Genomic DNA, 23,003 nt, shown 5'->3' with positions numbered 1-23,003 from the left:
TCAGGGAAAAAACAAAGGAATATTTCCACTGGGGACACTTATTTACTCCCTTCATGTTCATATTGGGTGTGAGCACACACTCTTGAAGGTACACTACCCAGCTCTTTAAGTAGTGTTTCTAACAAGTAGTGTTTTAACTAGTGTTTTAATTGCCTATTTCAGTTTTCCTTCAAACTACCCAACTTGTCTGAGGAGCATATCTCTCTGCCTTCTGTTGGATATTATTCATTGTAAAGTGAGTTCCTTGGTCTGAAGAAATGATGGTGGGCCATCCCAAATGGTACAACATATTCTGTTCCGGTTCTTTCAAAGTACTCTGGGTATTTGCGTCTATTACCAGGTAAGCAAAGCCCAGTCTAGAGTCAATATTATTTTTATCTTGATAAAAATAGACATTTAGTCCCCCTCACCTACCCTGGGGCTACCAGCATCAGTCTGACTTGCCAGCTATTGTCAGGCCCTTCCCACCAGTTAATCTGCTTCATAGCTATTTGCAATCTCCCTGTTTTGCTTAAATATGACACGATTCTTATTGGCATTTTGTGCCTTTGAGAATACAAAAGGAATATGTCTTGATTCAGCCCATCTCTGCATTGTTGCAGTGGTCCCTTGTCAACTCATTTCTTGACCCATGTGGCCATCTCAAAGAGCACAGGGGGATATTTGCTTGTTGATTCCAGTTACCTTCCAAACCTGGAAAGGAGTTCTTCTGATGGGCACTGACATGTTCTATTGTTTAATGTGTGCCTTGAATCTCCACGGTGAGTTTCACAAGACTATGCTCCATATGGGCCTCCCTTTAATAGGCAGGTTCCATGGCCCTCCTGCCTGGCCATATGGCCAGGTCATTGGCCACTGCCCATGAGTCAGTAAAACCCCAAACACATGGGCTTTTACCACTGCCTGATCTTTCTATTGCTGCTAGGAGCACAGCATGCAATTCAGCACACCAGACTGATCTGTTTTTACCTTCTTTGATCAGAGTGGTGGCCTTCCAAACAGGATGTCATCCATTCAATTTAGAACTGCCACCCATAAACCAAAGAGCTCTTTGTTGCTCAGTTGACAGCTGTACATAGGGCACTGTCTGTGTGGCAATTAGTTCTGGCAGCTCCTCATGTAGCTCCCAAGTCAGTCTGAGGGGAAAGACTCTCTCACTCTCTCTGCTTGTATCTATCTCCTCCTTGCATTCTCCAGGAAGTATGCATTTCCATTTTATTATAGAACTCCTCTGAGCACTGTCATCTTCATTACAACCATTCTAATTACATGCCTTTAAAAAAAAAATAGCAGGTGGAGGAAAGGTTCCTAGTCAAAGTGTCCATCCCCAAAACAAAATCAGATAAAAGAGACACGATTTCTTTACATAATATCTGCTTAAACATTCCAACTTTCATAATCCTACCAAACATTGCATTTTTACATTCTCTCAATCTGTAGCATCCTTAAGGGCTTCACCAATGGGCTTTTGTACCTCAGTTTATGGAAGTCCCAAATCAATGAATTCTGGAAACTTCTCCAGTTCCTAACCATTTTGCCCAATCTTGTACAAAAAGCTTCGGGTACCCAGTGAGGGGTGGAGCCAGGGGACCTCGGCCCTTTTGTTAATCTTTATTTTGATTAACTTTCCTAACCAGTTCCCATGCGATTGCTGGTCAGATTTCTCATTGCAGTTTTTGCCTTCCTGCTTTTTAAATTTCTTCAAATTGAAGAAATAGAGCATACTCATTTGGGGCCCTTTAATGTTCAGGGACCAGCAGAGTTTGCCTCTGGCCCATCCAACCTTTGATAGTACTGTATTAAAACTTTTGTTTTAACCCCATCAATGTCTATTTTATTCATCATCACCTTTCTAAATAGCCATCTAAAAATTTCCACTCTACCAGAATGTCTTCTGACTTTACCCTTTCTGTTTCCTCTTTGTTTTATCCCATCATTATTTGCTTCGTTCACTTTATTTCTTTCTTCTTCACCATATTAAGAAATATTAAGAAATAACTTTTAAAAATATTTCCAACTTTTTTGGAAAGGTATCTTGACTATACCCTGGCCCTCTCATTATTTTCTTATTAAATAACCTAATATTTTTATTGCAAAACTGCAATAAAACAAACTGCAAAACTCTTGAGGGGAAGCAGCGACATCAAATATAAGGTTTCCTGTTCTGTTTTTCAGTTTTGTAGCAAAAAGGTATATGGGGTACCCGTGTGAAAGAAGCCCTTTTAAACCACAGTATTTATCATGACTTGGGGAATGGGTATTTTCAATGGATGAATATCCTGCTCATCAAAAACAAATCTCACTTGGCTTGCATAGGAAACATATCAGGTGCTTCATCTGGGGTGTTGCATTTGGCATGTATAGAGGGAGTTGGGAAACCCTTCTCAGGATAAACACACTTTCCATGGATTTTATTCCAGTCTATCAGGCTGGCTGTTCCCTTGGGAATTATCCCCCAAATTATTAGCCTCCAAATTAGTACAGGTAAATTAAATGTCTTATGATCAAGTGATAGAAAAACTTGGTGGCAGGTACAAAACTTGGTTTTTGAAATGAGTATAACCAGGGTAGCAATTGATAACCTTACCATAGTCTATTCACTGAGTCAATACAGAATATTTGAAAATACATCATTGCTATTTTCCCAGACATTTAAGAGGATTTTCTAAGTGTGAACTAGAAGGATATTAGACAATGTGCTATTTGCTTTCACTAAAATGGGGTTGAATTGGTCAAACATATTCCCACTGAGACTTAGGAATAGCTAACTATCAGAAAATGGTGCATTACTGATTTTTTATAGCTCACATTAATTTAATAAACTATTTAGTGTCTACTAAAATCAATGATGGGGAGTAAACAATGAATAAAATTTATATTCTTCTATGGAAATTTAAATTTGAGTAAACATAATATTGATACAATACAGTAAACAAAAAATGTAGCTAATTTTCTGATTTAATCAACTGAATGTAAAATAAATTTTCATCAAAACTATTAAAATAAGGCTTTTCCTATTATGCTTACATTTTACTTAAAACAGTGGGCTTTTGCAAGAGATAGAGGATATATCTGGAAATATCAAAAGAAAAATAAAAATTAAGTAGAACTTTAATGTGTGCTTTTCCAAGGAATTATATCTGATTGCTATTTGACTGCATTTAGGATTGTAATAATGATTATCATTAGGATAATAGATAAAAGAAAGAAAAAAAAAAAAAACCTTGGCTGAAAGCATTTCACAGATGAGCCCTACAATATGATAAGCCCTTATGCTGAGTAGACAGGTACAATACTTTCTGTTCCTCCTAATAATATGAGTTACCACCATGAGTTTTAGATTAAATGTATGAGGAAAAACATGCATAATTATTATTTTTGTTTTATGGTTGTTCCCTGATTTTTGCACTTTCAGGGTTCCTTTCATATTATAGCAGATACTTATCCTATCCTCATTCCTTCACTGCTTCTTCCTCACTTTACATACTTTACATAAGCTCAGGAAAGGAAGTCCCTCCAGTTTTACAGAATGAGCTTTGACTAATCTCAACTAATCATGGTTGTCTCACTCTTATTGTTAAATCATTGGTTTAGACATGTTGTGTCCCATAATTCCGGCCAACAAACTATGAAGGTAGGAGGGCTTCTTGTAGGTTATCCTTGCACCTAAAATGTATTTGATAGAAGACAATTTCTTTCTAACTCTGGACATTATAATAAAATGATGTTTGGAATTATGGATGCCATCTTTGAAGGGCCAATTGAAGAGGAAAAGTCAATTCATTGTGGCAGGCAGGATGTAAAACCAGGAATTACCTGGTTTCTTGACAAAATTTTTGTGCTGTTGAGTGCTTTAACTGCCCTTCTTTCAGATTCCTTGTTATGAAAAATAATTAACACCTTGTATCTAAGCAGCTTTTAATCAGTCTCTTCTTTGCAGTTAAATCCATCCTATAACATACTGAAGGATAGTTTTTCTAATCATGGATAAACTTTTCTCAATATCTAAGACTCTCACCTTTCCTGGTTCTGAAATTCATTCTGTATCAGCCTTTTTTCTACATAACCTTTTTTTGACTGGTCATGTACTTTATATTTGGGAAATCTTGATACAGAACATAACTAAATTGTTTTTATATAGTACGGAAATTCTTCCATGGACATCAGTATTACTATTCACTTACAACATCTTGTGACTCATCACGGAATTATACTCCTTTGATTTTAGAAGAGATCTATATTTAAATAATCCAAAACTTGTCTACATAGCTCTTTGTAATAACCTAAATTTAGATATGTCATTGTTAAAATCTGATAGTCTACTCTTATCCTTAATAAAACTTACTATAAAAACACATCTTTTAAAATATGAACAGAAATCCTCTAGGCTCATCATGTGCTTACTTTTTCTTGTTATAATTTCAGAGGAGCATATCTGATTATCATATTATAGATAATGTATTGAAAATCATAATTTAATTATTTTTGTTTAAATTACTGAAGCATGAACTGATATAAAAAATTATTGCTATGATTCCCTGTGTATGATTGGTATTTAAAAAATAATTATATTTAAATATGTACAGTATAATCAAAATCCCTGTAGAATCAAAAGGTAGGAAATCACTCTCTTGCTCACCTATTTACCATCAACACAAGTTACAAAGATGACATCACTTCTACTTTATTAAAGTATCTACGTAAGAGGGGGAAAATTCTCTTAATTTGAGAATTTTTGCTATGAAATTTCTGACAGTGGATATTAATTAATTTACTATAATTTGCATTGCTTTGCATTTTATTCTTATATTAAAAATATATTACAAAAGATATTCTTCAACAGCTGAAAAACATCTCTAAGCAAAAATTCTAATATTAGGCCATTGGTATCTTTTCTTGTTATTACATTTAGTGTAAGGAAGTAATAATACTGGTCATTATAAAACAACTAAAAAAATCATTGTCTCACAATTATTGCATATAAGATCCTATGGGAAAAATGTAATTTTAATTCAGACTTTTATATCCACATACAGAATATTTTCCCTAATCATCTCTTAGAAATATTTTCAAAGTTACATCTGCTAATTTAGCACATTTTTCTACTTTTAGATTATACTTAAAAAATTCTGAAATTGTCTAGTTTGGAATTTTTTTTTGACTAAATGTTCAATTTAACTTTAAATTTAATTTGCCATTTTAGATTTAAGTTTAGATGTAAAGTTTCCTGAAATTTTATATATATTTTATACATGTCTTTATTACATATTATTCTTTGATATACATGAATGTCTTTACAACTTTAAGGATTAGATTATTTTCAGGACACCTGGGTGGCTCAGTGGTGATGCCTGGGTGGCTCAGCAGTACAGCATCTGCCTTTGGCCCATGGCATGATCCTGGAATCCTGGGATCAAGTTCCAATCAGGCTCCCTTCATGGAGCATGCTTCTCTCTCTGCCTATGTCTCTGTCTCTCTCCCCCTCTCTCTCTCTATGTCTCTCATGAAAAAATAAATAAAATCTAAAAAAATAAAAAATAAAAATAGCTATCAAAAAAGTAGATTATTTCAAAAACCTACATAATTAAAATTTTGTTAAATAGCTTTTCTCCTGCTGAGACATCAGAGAATATGCTACAAGAATTTCTGAACTTTCTTTTCTCTTTAAAGTAAATATACTTAAACCTGTAATGTGAAACTTACTCTTAGTTTGGTGAGTAAACTAAAATTTAGACAAATATACTCAGTAGTTAAAGGCTCAGATGCAAATCTTTGCTTGAAGATAAAAAGTGTAAGTTTCAAAAAAATTTTATAGGAAAAATCATAAAGATTTTAATTATATTTTAGACATCAGTTTTAATTGTTTAGATTTATTTGGGTAACCAGATTTCAGTTAAAATGTTTTTAGTTACAAATGATTGCATAGTGGGCTTAAATGCACTTATTACATGATTGAAATTTCATCCTATGGCTGAGATCTTTACAAAACATCTAGGTTTGAAATAAATGAATGGCTTTGGGTCCTCTTTCTGATTTATTTAAAGGATTAGAGTGATATTGAGAAAGACATTGTCTATGTCTTCAAATTATTTTAAATTTATTTATTTTAGAGAGAGAAAGAGAATGGTGGGGAGGAGAGGCAGAGGGAAAGGGAGAGAACATCCCAAGCAGACCCTGCATGGAGCCTGTTACGCAGCTTGATCTCATGATCCTGTCATCAAGACCTGAACTAAAACCAAGAGTTGGACTCTCAACCAACTGAGCCACTCAGTGTCCCCTCAAATTTTAATTTTTAACTTTGGTCATATATTTTTCAACCACTTGCTCCTTGTTCTTGCTTATTTCCCTTCCTGGAGATTGGAATTTTACTGAAAGTAGAGGGAATTCCATCAAAATATTGTAACTTCCCCACATTATATAAGAGACCTTGCATAACTCAGAACTATCAAATAGACTAAACTGCCTTTTTTCCTCAGTAATTTACTATTAACATAAACCAGAAAACATTAAATACCTGGTCAAAATAATACAACTTAATTAAAAAGTATTAACTAACATGTTGAAAGAACACAAAACCTCTGAAATTCTTGAGTAGTATAAAGTCACAGTGAAAAGGGGGGCCAAATAGAATCACTTGTTGTTATTCAGAAACCAGTTTATCATTTTCCTTTTATTTGAGAAAGGATATTAAGACTAATACAAATGATATGTATATTTATAAAGATATAGTAAATGTATTTCCATGCAACTTCATGACAATTGCATTGACTTTAATTATGTTTATAACATCTATTTTCTGTACCTAGAAAACATCTATTTTCTGTATCTAGGCGAAATTGAATCTTGAAGATCACTTCTGTATTTAAGACTTCTTAATTGGGATCCCTGGGTGGCGCAACGGTTTAGCGCCTGCCTTTGGCCCAGGGCGCGATCCTGGTAGACCTGGGATCGAATCCCACGTCGGGCTCCCTGCATGGAGCCTGCTTCTCCCTCTGCCTATGTCTCTGCCTCTCTCTCTCTCTCTCTCTCTCTCTCTCTCTCTCTCTGTGACTATCATAAATAAATAAAAGTTAACAAAAAAAATTAAAAAAATAAGACTTCTTAATTGTTTTGTCTATGCAAAATATAATATGAAAGTAGTCATCCAAATACATGAAATCTTCATGCCTCTTCCTTTAGGTTATGTTCACGTATCAGAGACACATTCTTGGAGGTTTAGTCTGGCTATTTACTTCAATTCTGTATTTCTCCGTGGGTAAATATTTGTTCATTTGATAAACAATTATCTTCTGCTCTCTGCCAAGAGTTGAAATAGTCATTATTATATTGGGAAAATATATGTCTTCTGCCCAGAATTACCTCCCAGTCAAAAGGCATACATGTTAGCAGGTAAGTTACAAGAGAATGAAGTAAGTTCTTTTGAACAGTAAACAATAAAATACATAAACACAGTAAGTCCACAAGCTCTTCCTGGAAGAGCCATAGATAATTTTACTTAAAATATAATATTTAGGGCACCTGCGTGGCTCAGTTGATTAGGTGTCTGCCTTCTGCTAAGGTCATGATCTCAGGGTTCTGGGATCAGCTAGTCTGGGGCTCCCTGTTCAGTGGGAGTCTGCATCTCACTTTGCCCCTCCCCCTGCTCACTCACTCTCAAATAAATAAATAAATAAAATCTTTTTAAAAAAGAAAAGAAAAGGTAATATTTGATGTGATAGATTGATAGATATGAAGGAATTTGCCTGGTGGAGAGAGAATCCAGAGCATTCTGGACTGAAAAAAGTACATCTTGTAATTACAATGTATAGATAGATCCTCTATGGCAAGTTACAGTCCTGGGTGCTTTTGTGCAAGAGGTACCTTTCTTCAGCTAACTTTCTTGATATTTTTTTCCTTCTATTTCAAAGCTTACCTCTATAATGTAATTCTTGGCTCTCCACCCATCCTCCACCTCTCTGTTACATCATAAAATTTGCTCTATAGCTCATCTCACATTATGTTGAGACACATTAATAATTGTGTCTATTACCCAAGCACCTAATTTAGAGCATGGATTATAAAAGAAACTTAGTCTACAGGAGTTAACGAAGGGGTGAATGAATAAATGAATGATTTTTTTTTTACCCTAGAGAAAGAAGGAAAGAATGGGGTCACCTGAATAAAGGATAAGCCTAGAAGAGAAAGACAGATTTTTCTTTAAAGCAAGCATGAAGGAGTCAGTAGACATTCACTCTGAGTAAGAAAGAAAATAGTACCAAAAGTGTATACTTGATGCTGCTTTTTTTCTGAATTAGGAGGCACATTCATTGCCTTAATGGAAAAAGGGCAGGAGCTGAGGCCATTCAATAATGAATGGCAAAGTAAGAATTGCTGAGCAGAAACATGAATTTAGCTGAAGTCGGAAACACCAGTTAGCTGTAGTACAATTCCTCATGATTGGAGATTTTACTCTATTAATGCTTGACAATTCATTCAAATATGTTCATTAGAGCTTATCACATTGACAAAATATTCTATAGAATATATTATTTACATATTACATTTTGTTTAATACAAAGTATTAAACAAAAACTTTGTGCCTGAAAAAACAAACACTCAGTCTTCCTTCATCTTGGTCACAAATGTCACCCAATGAAAGACAAAACACAAGTTGCAAAATAAAAAGTGTGCCTTTATTTGGGGTGTTAGGGAGTGCAATCTAGGACACACAGAAATGTCTGAATTTGAAAGTGTTCTCTGGTGAGACAAAGAAGGTTAGAATTTTTAAAGAGGAAAGATAATTTACTTAAATTGTTTTGAGGGAAATGTGATACTGGTATAGCTACAGTTATACTAATCTATATATGATTAGCTGCTAGGGTTAGTGTTAGGTAGAAAGTCATTTATGTTAATTTTAATATACAGAAGATGCCTTAACTTTTAGCTAAGTTCAGCAAAAATTCTGCAAATTTGAAATAGAAATCACGCATAAACCCCACTTGTTCAATGTCCTCCCAGCTCTATTTTAAATAACCCTCTTAAGCAATGCCTACTCCATTATACTCTCTCTGTTATCACAATGACAAAATATGTTTTAGCTTGAGAAAAAGAGGAACAGCAGTCAAGGCAGACAAAACAATACATGCAAATATACCAAATAATCAAAGAGCATGGGTGTTATTTTTTGTCATCCATGCACTGTATTTTATGTGAATCATGTTTTATATCAAATGTGTGCAATAAAACTCCCACATGTATTTAACTCTGCATTTTCTGATTTGATATATTACATCCACATCCAGTAAGAATACATGAAGTTATAGCAGGCATGACAGCTGTCCTTTTCTTCAATGTATGAAATGGCATACTGAGTCTTAGGAACCAGCTGTACTCAAAACCACTATACCTATACCTTGAAAATTCTTAGAAAGCACTTTCAGGGGCAAATCTGATGCTTTAGAAATGTCAAGCCTATGTGTTAACTCTAGAATTCCTAGCTGCATGGAGATGATAAAAGCAAATGTGTAAAAAGGCATTCAAAGGATAAAAACACAACACAGGTAATTTTTTTTACTATCATTTTGAAGTAATAATGAGCCACAACACATTATCAACTTGGAAATTCCCTTTTCTTGTAGTATTTCCCTGCTTTCTTTCCTCCTTCCCTCTGGCCCTTCCTCTCTCCATTCCTTTCTTCCTTCCCTCCTTTTTATCTTTCATTTTTTTGTTCATTCTCTGTCCCTTTCACTGTCTCTTATTGTTTCTTCTGCTTTGTCTTATTCCAAAATGCACTGAAGGTGGATCTCAGACATCCACTTAGCATATGAAAATACTTCAGACAAAATAATTCAACATTGATTTATTCACACAACAAATATTTACTTGGAGCCTATCTTGTCCCAGGTACTTTGTCAGTCATTGATGCTAATTTAGTGATCAAATACAGGCAGCATCCCTTATGAAAATTACTGACTAAAGGGGACAGACATTAGTTAACCTTCTAATTAATGTCTAATAGCACATTGACATAACGGTTCTTAAGGAAAGTGTTCTTGAGTGTGAGAATATATAAGAAAGGAATCTGACCAAACTTGTGGATTATTGGCTTTACTGAGGAAGAAATACTAAAACTAAAGAGTAAGATTTAATGATGAGAGAAAGGACCCCAGTCAGTGATATAGTATGTCCCAGGCTCTGTTCTGCAGAAGATGAGTGAGTAGTTGAGAAAGGGGTTGCAAGAGAGAAACGAGATACATTTGAAGAACTAAAGAACCTTGTAGGCATATTAGAAAGAAATGTATACCATTTTATGGGATAATTCTAAAGTGGCTAGCACCAAACATATCTTTTGGGTTACTTGCTGATTTGCTCACTATACTCCTTCATACAAAAATGCTATAACAATTGAGAAGCATACACACAAGTATGATAGGGATATATAATATTAACTTTATTGTGAAATAACCAATTGGAGAACACAGCTTGAACCAGCTTTCTATTCCAGTCTTCTCAACCAGATAAATAAGTCATCCTTGGTAAGGAGCAAGGAAAGGAGAATAAAGAAGAGTAGAAACCATCCTCTTGTCTTCTAAGAGGATGGAAGTTTCTTAGCTAGTAATGAATAAGAATGGAAATTGTTTCCATTTGACCTTATAATCCTCAAGGATTTGGTAGTTTTATCTCTTCTAAGGTAAGAGATAAGTTTGAAGATTTTTTGTGTGTGTGCTTTGTTTTGTTTTGGCAGAATCACAGTATAGAAGCACACAATTAAAATTTCATTTTGAAAAGATTATTTGCCTGCAGTGAGCATAATGGATTAGAGGACCCAGAGGGAATGTGAATAACTCAGTTTTAAAAGAGAGATGCTAGGAAACTGTCTTAAGATGATTTTATTGGAAATGAAACAGTTTAAGAGAGATTTAAATGCAAAAATCTTCACAATTTGATGACAGATTGAGTGACAGTGAGTTGGGGGATGTTAGATACAGTAAATTAGGATGAAATTTCAGCAAAAAAATGGTAAAAAACAAGAAAAGCAAAACAACAAAAATAGGAAACAAAAGGTGAGTTGATTGCACACAAATTGCATGGTCCATGACTCTTTCTAAATGTGGGCCATATTATTACCTCTGAGATTTTGAGAAAACTACACAAAGAAGGAACAACATTAATTTCTTATAGGATTTGTAGGTTAAAAGTGAATCATTTGTTTAAGAGAAGCATAAGAATTCCTGACATTGAGATCCAAATGACAGTTTCCCAAAGGTTCTCTATAAAAAGAACATTTTATAATTCAGCAAGTAACATCCTAGCCAAAACCTTAGCAATAACTACATTAGTGAGAAGCTTATGCTCAGTTCAATTCAGGTATAAAAATTTTAAACTGTCTTAAAGTATGAAATTTTTGCAATGTTTTGGCAATCCTGCATTAGCATTTACTCTCTGAATGAAGTATTAAGTTGCAGCAGAGTTGGAGGTGATAGCTCTGACAAGAAAATAGAGTCTAACTCTCCCGTGTTATTAAGTTACTCACCAGACAGCTGAGCTGGATGTAATGCTGAGCATTTGCTTATGAAAGTTGAGACATTTAATAAGAACATGCATTGGGATGTATAACAAGAACAGTATCTAGGTAGAAGAACACCATACCATTGCTCAGAAGATTTCTAAGATAACATCTTTGTCTAGGGAAGAGATTCTAGAAAGAAAGAAAGAAAGAAAGAAAGAAAGAAAGAAAGAAAGAAAGAAGAAAGGAAGGAAGAAAGGAAGGAAGAAAAAGAAAGAAAGAAAGAAAGAAAGAAAGAAAGAAAGAAAGAAAGAAAGAAAGGAGAAAGAAAGGAAAGAAAGAAAGAGAAAGAAAGAAAGAAAGAAGAAAGAAAGAAAGAAAGAGAAAGAAAGAAAGAAAGAAAGAAAGAAAAAGAAAGAAGAAAGAAAGAAAGAAAGAAAGAAAGAAAGAAAGAAAGAAAGAAAAAGAAAAGAAGATATTTCTCAAGGACACAGGAAAACAGAAAATGGAGGCCCTGATGTTCTGTGAATGGTACAAAACTATAGCCCAGGGGTACCTGGGTGGCTCAGTTGGTTTAGCATCTGACTCAGGTCTTAGTATCAGCTCAGGTCTTGATCTCAGGGTCATGAGTTCAAGCCCCATGTTGTGTTCCACGGGTGGAGAAACTACTCAAAACAAAAACAAAAAGACTGTAGCTCCCAAAATAAATGAATATATAATAAAGAAAGAAGAAAGAAAGAAAGAAAGAAAGAAAGAAAGAAAGAAAGAAAGAAAACAAAAAAGAAAGAAAGAGAAGGAAAAAGAAGGTAATGTTTATATAAAAGAAAAAGAAAATAATTAGCAGGGAAGGTAGCTGACAGTATGGCCACAACTTCCTTGAAAATATAAATTCTTAGATAAATGGGACCAATATTTTTGGTAGTTTGAATGTTTAACTGGATATGTAAGAATTTCCAAAGAATAAAATAATCTGGTTTTCTGGTATAGAGGACAAGGGCAATCTACCCCAAAATGTGCCACTTTGAAATATTGGTTGTTTTAAATGAAAGTTACTTAAGAGACAGCCTGTGCAAGAAAAGCACTCAGACCCTCCTCTATCCCCCTGAAAGTAAGTCTCCTGTGTAGAAAGGAGTTTCCCTGTACCAGGAGGTAAAAAGACATCTTTATCAACCAGAGGTAGGACATAATGCCAAGAAGGCTCTATAAACAATCCTTGGTACTTTTTATTAATTTATTACCCCAGCTGGAAAACAGAAAATGGAGGCCCTGATGTTCTGTGAATGGTACAAAACTATAGCCCGGGGGCACCTGGGTGGCTCAGTTGGTTTAGCATTCTGTTAAATTCTGTTTAAAATTCCTTACTAATAAAAGCTCCCAAAGTTAAGTTTTCTTTGTCCTGCTAATTCCTTACAGATGTATTGTCTCTTTGTCTAAAAATTATAAAAGCTACCTGCCTTAGTTATTTCTTTAGATACCAATTTCAATATTGGGCCTCTATGGGCATGTAAAAAAAACTTTGATTTTTTTCCCCTCCTGTTCATATTTTACATAAATTTTTAGTCTAGCTGGAAGAATTTGAAGGGCAAATGAAGAATTTTTCCTTTCCTTACACGGGTAAGGAAAATGAGGAACTGTTTTATATACCAGATGATTCGGTTTCATATAGTAACATCCCCAGTGCCTTAATGGATTTAGTTTGTTTTATTTTTAATGTATATTATAAATATATAATATTTATATTATAAATGTAATGCTTATTAGAAGTAGATAGATAAAAAAAAGAATTAGACAAATATATTTTCAAAACTACCTATATAAGACAGTTGGATACAATGGATGGGGTTTCTTTCAGTTATAACCAAAGACTCAAATAAAAGTAGGTTAAATAATAGGTCTTTGTTTTCTTATACAATGAAGTCCAGAAGAAAGGTCATTGCAGGATGAGTTAATTCAGGGCTCAATGGAGTCCCAGTGTTTTCCACCTTTCTTCTCTGCAGTACTCAGCAGGTCAATGATGTCTTGCTCTGTTAATGTATGATAAATTCCCGGGCAACTCTAGGCAGCACATGCAGATATAACATCATCCAGGGAGTACTGGGAATTTTTTTTGCTCATCTCTCTTTTATCTAGCAAGAAAAATCTTTCAAAGAAGCAAGATTTCAATCTCACCACACTGGTAAGGATTGCACACATATTCATGCATAAGCCAATCAACGGCTAGACTAATCAGACCTTTATGATTGATTTAGATCATTCATTATTCACTCCAGGGCCTCGAGGGTAGGGGTGGGCTATGTATGTCTTCTGAAACACTAATTGCATATCAGAAGACTACCCACACAAAATTAATGTGTTTCCAGTGAGGAAGAATAATGGTAGAGGGTATGCCCACTGGGTTGGCAACCAGAGTGGCTGCCACAGTGGGTGAAGGCATTCATTGTAAGAAGTGAGATAAAATGACAAATCAAAAATATCATAAATGTTTTATTTTATTTTGTTTCTGTTGCAGAGAAAAACATTTATCCATGCTTGCTGGCTTGAGGAGATAGAGGAAGAGAATGAATCGAAAGGAGAGAATAAATGGATTAACTATTATTCTAGGAGAGTAGCCAGACCTTTGGGAAAAAACTAAACAAGCTCTTCCGGTTATTGCTATTGTGTTACTGTTGTTTTGCTGTAAGGAGAAAGGCGTCTTGCTGATGGGAGGTCAAACTCTACCACAAAGAGGCAGGATGCATTCTTTGTGTTTCTAGGAGTTGTTAGAAAGTTGCCAAGACCCTCATATGAATCCTGAAAGATTAGGAAAAGGGACAAGAATAGTGATCTCATTAAAAGTTGATTACTGAGCCTTTCAAGTTAATCTTTAAGTTAATCTTCTTCAGAATGTAAAAACCTTAAAGAGAAATGACCCTAGTCTAACCTGTTTTATATTAAATTATTTATTTTCATTAAAATTCACTCAAAAAAAAAATAAAATTCACTCAAAATTAGAGTTATTGCATGACACAGTTTCTCCAGATATGTCCTGGCTTATGTGGGCTAAGCCGGTATAATTTTTTTTTTAAGATTTTATCTATTTATTTGAGAGACAGCATGAGACACAGCAGGAGCAAGGACAGAGGGAGAGGGAGAAGCAGAATCTCACTGAGCAGGGAGCTCAATATGAGGCTTGATCCCAGGACCATTGGGTATCATGACCTGAGCCAACTGAGCCACCCAGGCAGCCTGGGCCAGTATAATTATTAATAACTCATATATTTTTAAAATATTTTATTTAGGGCAGCCCAGGTGGCTCAGCGGTTTAGTGCCTGCCTTCAGCCGAGGGCCTGATCCTGGAGACCCAGAATCGAGTCCCATGTCGGGCTCCGTGCATGGAGCCTGCTTCTCCCTCTGCTTGTATCTCTGCCTCTCTCTCTCTGTGTCTCTCATGAATAAATAAATAAAATCTTTAAAAAAAAAATCTTTCTTAAAATTGTCCTGATTGGAAAATAAATCCTATGCTTACCTTATCAGAACAAGGAAGATATTCAGATACCCGGTAACTAAAAATATAACAAATACCTACTATGTTACCAGTCAAAATGTTACCATAAGTCAAAATAAGTTTCGTACTCTAACAAGGGATTAAACAACAGTCAATAGCATCATGCAGTCTGCCCCACTGGGCAAGAAGCAAGTTCAGTGTAAGCCATCTCTTTTTTCTATGATGGCTGTCACTTCCTAATGCATTAGATTAGTATACTGACCAGCAGTGCCTCTCTCAACAACATCCTTTCTTTTGTCTCTGAGAAGTGGAATGTTCTCAGAAATCATATTCCAGTCTCAATGACATGCTCATCAAGCTTCTGATATATAGTAATCTGATTTATGTATTAAAAAATTTCTCTGTTGAGCTTTAACCTAGAAAACAAAGGCTATGAAATCTAAATATCCAACTTACTATTGGATATCTCAACCTGAATATTGTTTATTAAATTACTCATTTAGTTGTCAGAAAATTCAATTCCTTTCAATTATATAATGGCTCCCAGTTTTCTTCTTGCCACCACCTTCCAGAATATGGAAGTGGTTGTATTTTTCTCCTTCTTTAGAAAGATTATTCTAGGGCAGCCCGGGCAGCTCAGTGGTTTAGGGCTGCCTTCAGCCCAGGGTGTGTGATCCTGGAGACCCGAGATCAAGTCCCATGTCGGGCTCCCTGCATGGAGTCTGCTTCTACCTTTGCCTGTGTGTCTGCCTCTCTCTCTCTCTCTCTCTGTGTGTGTGTGTCTCATGAATAAATAAATAAAATATTTTAAAAAGAGAAAGAAAGAAGAAAGAAAGAAAGAAAGAAAGAAAGAAAGAAAGAAAGAAGAAAAGAAAGAAAGAAGAAAGAATGAATGAAAGAAAGAAAGAAGAAAGGAAGGAAGGAAGGAAGGAAAGAAAGAAAGAAAGAAAGAAAGAAAGAAAGAAAGAAAGAAAGAAGAAAGGAAGGAAGGAAGGAAGGAAGGAGAAAGAAAAAGAAAGAAAGAAAGAAAGAAGAAAGAAAGAAAGAAAGAAAGAAAGAAAGAAAGAAAGAAAGAAAGAAAAGAAAGAAAGGAAGGAAGGAAGGAAGAAAGAAGAAAGAAAAGAAAGAAAGAAGAAAGAATGAATGAAAGAAAGAAAGAAGAAAGGAAGGAAGGAAGGAAGGAAAGAAAGAAAGAAAGAAAGAAAGAAAGAAGAAAGGAAGGAAGGAAGGAAGGAAGGAAGGAAGGAGAAAGAAAAAGAAAGAAAGAAAGAAAGAAAGAAAGAAAGAAAGAAAGAAAGAAAGAAAGAAAGAAAAGAAAGAAAGGAAGGAAGGAAGGAAGAAAGAAGAAAGAAAGAGAAAGAAAGAAGAAAGAAAGAAAAAAGAAAGAAAGAAAGAAAGAAAGAAGAAAGAAAGAAAGAAGAAAGAAAGAAAGAAAGAAAGAAAGAAAGAAAGAAAGAAAGAAAGAAAGAAAGAAAGATTATTCTAGTGGCAAATTGGAATTTGGACCACTAGGTATTTCCAATCTTATAGGACTTGTCTTCCCTGGAGAAGAGTTGTCTGCCAATGGCTGAATAAGGTAAGAGTTGGTTAGAAGGCATAAAGAAAACATGTATTTAGAAAAACTACTGATGAGTGGGAAAGGGAATTAACCAAGAATAAATAAAACAATTTCGGAGGATAACTGGTAAAATCATAAATTTGTGGTGACAATGGATGACTTATTTGGGGATATCTATATCAATATGTATATATGTATTTTTTTTCCCCTAGCAACACTACCCAACCTAGAATACAATTGATCCAGATAGATCTCAAGATAGATTTAGAGTGAGTTGTTTTCAAAGTAGAAGTGATGAAATCAGGAAGAAAGGACTTTGAAAGAGCTAATATAAGAGATTTACAATAGTACTGGACTCTAGAGAAGGAGGTTTGCACAAAGGTGGCTAAACATGAAAACGTGTAGAAACCAAGGACTTCAGATCCTGTAGAACAAGGTGATAGGGATAGAAAACTGGACTTAGAGAATAATGTTATTGGTTTTTGGAATATGGGCATGAAAAAAGCTTAGAATAGCAATAGTTCTAAGAAAATCTCAGATTGTCTCAAGAATGGTGTGGGCTTGTACTGCTGAAGTTAAGGAGTAAATTTTACTGCTATTTGATATGTTAACAAAACTAAGACTGTTCTTAATCTTGGGTTCTGCCTTGGATAGACTTTGAGATGTGTACTTTCTGGGGAAAGTCCATGGCTACCATCAGGTTTTCAGGGGCTTTAATAAGCAGCAATATGTTAAGACTGAATTAGATTTTTAGATGAGGATACATTTAATGAAAAAGTTTTTCCAAAATATCTATGGTTTTTCTGCATATGGGCTGTAAGGATCTTATTTCAAGCAGGTGACTTATTACCTGCTCTAGCCTTATTAGTTACTCTCTACAGGTTTCAGAAGGAATTTTGAGCAGGGTCCAGGATATATTTGCTTTGTTCTTTTTTCTTCAACAGTTAATTTTATTTTTCTAGAAACATGGTATTAGACTTGTTAGAGAAAAAAGTCATATTTTTTGAAACATCAAATTTTAATGAGACATGCAATAAGTTTTATGTGACTATATTTGATCAGAAAGTATCTTATTAAAATGAATTTGAATAAAAGAATTTCCTATATTCTCCTTTACTTCAATTAATTGCTTAAGAAGTTAATTCTGAAATAAGTTAGATGTTTATAATAAGATGATATAGGAAGAATATATGAATTAGAAACTTCCTAGAGATATATCTTCTTAATCTGATTCTGAGGACTTTTTAAAGGTTTTCCTTTAGGTTTTAAAACTTGGTTTTATTTTAGTTATTCATTAAAAGATGAATATGAAACCTAGAGGAGCATAGAGTTATTTGAAAATTCCTAAGACATTTCTTATTGTCTACTTTTGTGGAAGAAGAAATTTAGGATGAATTTAGATTTTATAAGCTGCTTTATAATGGGAAGAAAATGATTCTCATAAAAGGAAAAGAAGTGATCATTTGTAAGCTTGAAATGAAACATTTAGAAAGCTTACCTTTTGTAACAAAAATGTAATCCTAAAATTGACAGTTGATTGATTTTACAAATACCTCAGTGTATGGAAATCCATCAGGAAAATGACAAAATGATAAAAGAGGATGTTGTACAGGAATATTAGTGAAGATTGAAACTCCTGCTAAAAAAGCCATGCTACCGCTGAGAACATCATTAGAGCTATTAACCAACCAGTATGCAATGCCAAACCCACATACTTGTAGTGATTGATTAGAAAGTAACTGAATTTATACTTTGTGCACTGGGCCAAAAGAACAGAAATAATATAAACTTGCTACAAAGTAACAGGTTCTTTATATATAATATATATCAAGGAAGCTTGTATATTTAATGCAATGAAAAAAGTGAAATATTTCAAAAAATGTCACCAAGATTTTTAGGGAAGAGGAAATAAATTAAAGTAAGACATAAACAGGAATAGGGACCAGTGATGAGGGAAGGATGTAAGCACCTTATATATTTTATTACCCATCACTACTTTGATTATAATTCTTAAAATTAATTGAACACTTTCTACTTGTCACCATTCACAATATTGTTTATATGTTAATCATCACAATTCTACAAAGTGTTAATGGTTGGCTCAGTCTACAAATAAGGAATCAGAAGCAAAGAGCAGATAATTAACTTTCCCAGTGGCATATGGTCAGTAAATGGCAGAACAAGAATGTGATGCCAAACTAATTCCAGGACAGATGTTTTTTACCACTCTACCATGATAGGCAAGATCCCTGCCTATCCATAATATAACCTGATTTTAAAAATATATGCTGTCTCCAAATCTAAGAAATTTGGAAGAAGCATGATCATAACTTGTACAATTTGGTGTTTTTAAGTGGTGTTCTTGTATGACATCTTTCCAAGAATATAGAAAAAAAACATTGTATATTAGAAATAACAAATTCATTATAAAATGCCAAATTTTTATAAAGAATTATGCATATAAGAATAAGGCAAACTGTGTGATATTTATAAAGAAGCAATAGAATAATTTCCTAGTTATACTAAATAATATGAACCCAGGTCCTGATTTAAACCTACTCAAATTCCAACTTTGCCACTTAAAGTTGTGTAAACTTAAATGAATCACTTAGCCTCAATGAGCTCATGTGTTAAATGAGAACAGTAAATTAATTTATTTAACAGGGTTATATTGACAATTCCATGAGTTAATCTATATTGAATGTTTAGCAAAATATCTTACAAATAGTAAGCAATTAAACCAACCACCATAATTAAAAACTATGAAATACGAGTTATTTTAGTTTTCCATTGTAGCTAAACATGGATATGCAAATAATTAGAAGTTCATTCATGAGCCAAGGATGTATTTTAAAATAATATATTACATTCACTGAATTTTTATTTCTTTTAACATTAAAATTAAGAATAGTGTAGATATAATGAAATGGCAAAGGAAAAGAGTGCTTGACTGTTAAAATATTAATATGCATAAAACACAAAAAAATTATTCTCATAGACTTGAGAATTTTTGGTATCAAAACAGAAAAAAAATTTTTGTTCCAATTAAGCAAACTCAATTTGAGCCCTCCTCCCTCTTCCCAGCTCCTGCTCGGCCACCAGCTCCGGCCTCCCCAGAGTGGAGCCCACCCGAGGGCCCCTCTCCCGCCCCCCAGCCCAGCCACCAGGCCAGAGCATCAGCCCCGGGGGGCAAACCAGCCCAGCCTGCCTCCCACCAGCCCAGCCCTGCCAGAGCCCCCCAAAGCATGAATCTCTTCCGACTCCTGGGAGAGCCATCATCTTGCCGTCATCTTGGTACTCCCACCTCCTAGCCATCATCTTGCTACTGCTCACAACCTGGAAGTCCCGCTCTTGTGCGGGGATTTCAGGCAAGAGCCGGGTCCTGTTTGCTGTGGTGCTCACTGCCCGGCACCCGGACCTCTTCACCAACTACATCCCACTGCACAGCACGTGCGTGACGGTGGTCTACCTTGCCTGTTCCTTCACCACAACCACAGTCTGGATGATTTACAGCAAGTTCAAAGCCACTTATGATGGGAACCATGACACATTCCGAGTGGAGTTCCTCGCTGTTCCCACGGCCATCCTGGCATTCCTGGTCATCCCCCTCTAGAGGTCCCCTGGACCTTCTCCATCTCCCTGGAGTCGGGAGCCTCCTGCCGCAGCCGTTCAGGTGAGCACGACGGGCGAGGCGAGACCATCCCCGGCCACTGCCTGTTCGCTCTGGGCGTCTACCGCGCGCTTCATGTCTTCAGCCGGCTCTGGCCTCCCACCCCGAGGGCTTCTTCGACCTCATTGCCGTCGTAGCAGGCCTGGTCCAGACTGTCCTCTACTGCGATTTCTTCTACCTCTGCATCACCCAAGTCCTGAAGGGGAAGAAGCTGAGTTTGCCGGCGTAGCCCTGGGCTGGGCCATCCCTCTCCTCGGCAGACGCAGAGGAAGGCAGCGAAAGACCAAGAAGAGCCTTCCCTTCCCGTCCCGTCCCGTCCAGGGGTGACTTTTTAAAGAACCAACCTCTCCGCATTCCCCAGCTCCCCTCCTGCCAGGTTTCAGGGGGGTGGTGGAGGACCCAAGTCTTGGGGAGCTCAGGACCTGGGGTGTTTGTAGTTTTTTGCCTTTTAGAAAAGAAAAAAAAAAAGATCTTTCCACTATTTAGTTTTTGATTCTGATGACTCCTTCCTCTTCTACTCTCTGGCCCCCAATTTTTATAGACTGTTTTTGAATGTCCCATGGGGCAGGGTCGCATATCTTTGCCCTCCTCCAAGCCACTCGGATCCCTCCCAGATCCTACCCTCCAGCCTGGCCAGTTGCCAAACACTAAATCTGCAGACACTCACCTGTCTGACCTCCCACCATGGCCATGAACACAGCCTCCCCCACAAAACCCCCCTCAAAGTTCAGGATTGGGGAGAAGGAGGAGGGGAGGAACAGTCTCCCTGATTTTTCAATATAATTTTTTTCCAGAGTTTGGGTTTTTTGGGCTTATCCTCATTTTTTGACAATTTAGGGGGGACGAGGGGCCGGGCATGGCAAGGGGGTTGGCCTGAGGGTCACCATTTGGCTCAACAGCCATGTTTTTGTACAGAATTGATGGTTGATTCTTTGTTCTCTTGAAATAAACCCAGGAAAATGATGCCTCTTTCACAAAAAAAAAAAAAAAAAAAAAAAAAAAAATTCAATTTGATATTTAACTTTTAATGAAATGCATATCTTAGTTTACAACATAGGTAAGTAGTCCTTGTCAAATTATTCCACAAATTGTTCTATAATAAATACTTAGGTAAACAGATTTGATTGGCAGTTAATACTTCCCCAAACTAAGCTTTATCTTTGTGCATTATAGGCGTATTTTAAGAATAGTTCAATCTGTACATATTGACAAAAACTGACATGGAGTATATCAATTCAATACCATTTTTTTCCTTCGTCTAAATATTTCAGTCTTTGAGTTCTAATAAAATGGAATATTTAAAATTTTATCCAATATTAGCTTGAAAGAACTTTCTGTAAAAATACCCTATACAGGATATGTTCTCTAGCCTATATTTTAATATATTTGCTTCAGGCTTTTTGCCTTTTAGCTCCATTAGTGTAACGTCAGATCAGATTTTGCAAAAATACCAGTAAACAAAACCCCATGTTCACACTGTAATAAATTATTCTTAATCATAAACCCTGCTTAATCTCTATTGTACCCACAGCTATCCATAAACTATATTCTATATTTATGCTTTCTTAAAACATGAAATGCTTCAAAGTAGTTTATGCCTAATATCAGTTTATGTTTGGTAATAAAGTTTAGACTAAAAATGTGAATATGATTCAGTTTTAGCAAATAATGCGAATCTTACAGAGAATTCCAAAGAGCTTTTTATGACTCATGTTTCTAAAACATAATTTTGCCCCACAGAATTATTCAGTAGTCATATAGATAAAATTTTAAACTTCCCTTGACCAAATAAAATAGTGCAAGTAGCACAATGACAAAGGTGATAAAATTTGATCCTATAGTTAATCCTTTTTTTTCTATTTCTAATCCAAATACCAAAATATATATTGTTATATTTTTCTACAACAGTATTCAAACACTGTCTAGTCAACTTAATGTGTACATGATGGACAGAAAATGCATTAGGAAGTGAAGATCATTATTAACTTGTGCTTTCCTGCTATTTCCTACTTTTAGAGTAGAAAAAGGTTTACAAGATTATGTATAATTTTAGTTAACAAAAAAATCCTACCAAATTTTTACTCAATTTTGAGTTAAATGGAATAACAGCACATTAATGCTTAATAGGTAAAATCACCAATCCATAACATTAATGAAGGTCACAACTGAAATGTATGACTTTTATTTATCATGTGGTTCTTAAATTTAATGATTGAAAATCAAATTTTGAACAAGATGTCTAATTTTTATAACAAAAACTTCCCTTAATTTCTGAAGAGTAAGTAGAAAATTATACAAACAAATAATATGTATAAAGATATAAGAAATCACTCTTTCAAAAAAAGGTTGTCTAAGTAATTTGTAATTATATTCCTTAACATTTGTGTTTTCTTCATAGTATATATTTAATGCTGACATTCCTTCATGTGAACTTCTGCTGCCCTAATCATGGAATAAAGACATTGATATGCATATTCTATTACATTATTTTTTAAAAGACTTATTTAAATTTATTTTAGAGAGAGAGTGAGCCGGGGTTGAGGGCGGGAGACAGGACTAGAGGGAGAGACAGTCTTAAGCAGACTCCTTGCTGAGCACAGAGCCCCATTCCAGCTCCATCACAGGACCCTGAGATCATGACCTGAGTAGAAGTCAAGAATTGAGCATTTGGGCCACCCAGGCACCTCATGTATGTCAGTTATTTTAGATAGGTTAGGCCTTTTTAGAAGCAATTATGAAAAACAGCAGTCAAGGTGACAGCAAAGATCCTCTAACCAAAACCAAAATGAGTAAATCATTCTTATTG

General features: G+C 35.2%; 1 pseudogene; it reads left to right on the top strand.

Annotated features, from left to right (window-relative positions):
• The first annotated feature begins 260 nt into the window (after positions 1 to 260).
• LOC112921316 (ER lumen protein-retaining receptor 1 pseudogene) lies at positions 261 to 20,737 on the top strand (annotated as a pseudogene).
• Positions 20,738 to 23,003: the final 2,266 nt, after the last annotated feature.

The sequence above is a fragment of the Vulpes vulpes genome, chromosome 6 (assembly GCF_048418805.1).
Source record: "Vulpes vulpes isolate BD-2025 chromosome 6, VulVul3, whole genome shotgun sequence".
NCBI lineage: Eukaryota > Metazoa > Chordata > Mammalia > Carnivora > Canidae > Vulpes > Vulpes vulpes.
The sequence above is the reverse complement of the archived record's forward strand: the minus strand, read 5'-3'. Positions and strand labels throughout refer to the sequence as shown.